The sequence below is a fragment of the Cyprinus carpio genome, unplaced genomic scaffold (genome assembly GCF_018340385.1).
Source record: "Cyprinus carpio isolate SPL01 unplaced genomic scaffold, ASM1834038v1 S000006746, whole genome shotgun sequence".
Taxonomy (NCBI): Eukaryota; Metazoa; Chordata; class Actinopteri; order Cypriniformes; family Cyprinidae; genus Cyprinus; species Cyprinus carpio.
The window spans coordinates 1,831,268-1,832,559 of NW_024879345.1; positions in this window are offsets into that span (position 1 = coordinate 1,831,268).

The window sequence follows — 1,292 nt, forward strand, 5'->3', positions numbered from 1 at the left end:
TGTTTTCAGATTCAGAACCCATTTCTTCCCCTCCCTCTCAAGGACGAGGTGCAGTCTGCCGCTGGCTCCATACCATCCCCCTATCTGTGCTTCTGAAAGCAGCTCATGTTTGCTGCTTTACTCAATCTTGTGTTTGATTGTCAACAGCAGCAGGTCTACTCTCCGTTCTCAGATGTAAGATATCAAAAACAACAGTCATTCATTTGCTCAGTCTGCTACCGTTTTGTTAGCCATGTGCTACAAATGTGAAAAGAATATCAAAAAGGAAAAGAATATCAAAAAGTTTCTCAGTAGTGTATTGCTTAGGGCAGATTTACATTTAGACACGTACTTTTAATGCAACAATAATATTTGCCAAGAAGATTATTTCAATGGTCTGCTTGCTTTGTATATTATTATGTTATTTGGTTTGTGGGCCAGAGCATATGTAACATATTGAACATTTGACTAATTCATTTAAATTTTATTTCACAGAATGTTCTTACTGTAACTGCAAAAATTATTTTATGACATCAAAATAACAATAAAATTAAATGATATCCTGACCTTTATTCCTAAATTTATTTTTGCTAAAATTCAAACGTCACCACCAAAAATGCTTGATGGAGAAGATCCACTCAGATAGATAGAAGTTACTAATGTTTCAAAATCTCTCTGAATTAAGTGCTATGAATTATGAATTCATTCCCACGGCATATTAATTAATTCCCCCATTGTAGTTAAATCATGGCCATGTTGTACTAAATAAAAACAAGGGAATAAATTAGTACAACATGACCACAATTTAACTAAAATGAGGGAATTAATTAATAAAACATGACCATGAATTAATAAGCCTATATATATGTGTGTGTGTGTGTGTGTGTGTGTGTGTGTTTCTTCCACATTTCCTGTGTTGGATTCTGTATACAGTATAGTGCAAGAAACAGGATGTTGGGAAAAACAAAGGATGCAATTTTTTAACCCTCTGGCCCTCTTAGGTCATTTTTTTCACCAAAAAACTATATATATAGAGAGAGAGAGAGAGAGAAATTTTAAAAATCTTGGCTTCATCAGAATGAGATGACACTTGGTGACATTTTTTTCACATTAGCAATATGAATTTTTTTTTTTTTAAATTCATGGACTTGATTCAGATATGTTAAAGGGTAAAAAAATAAAATTATCACACTAGACTTCTTTGTGGTCAAAAATGACAGACAGGAAATTAATGGGAAATACGAAAGAAAATTTAAAACTCAGTGAATCTCTCAGTGGTACAAACTACAAATCAGCCACTGGTCAGAATAAAA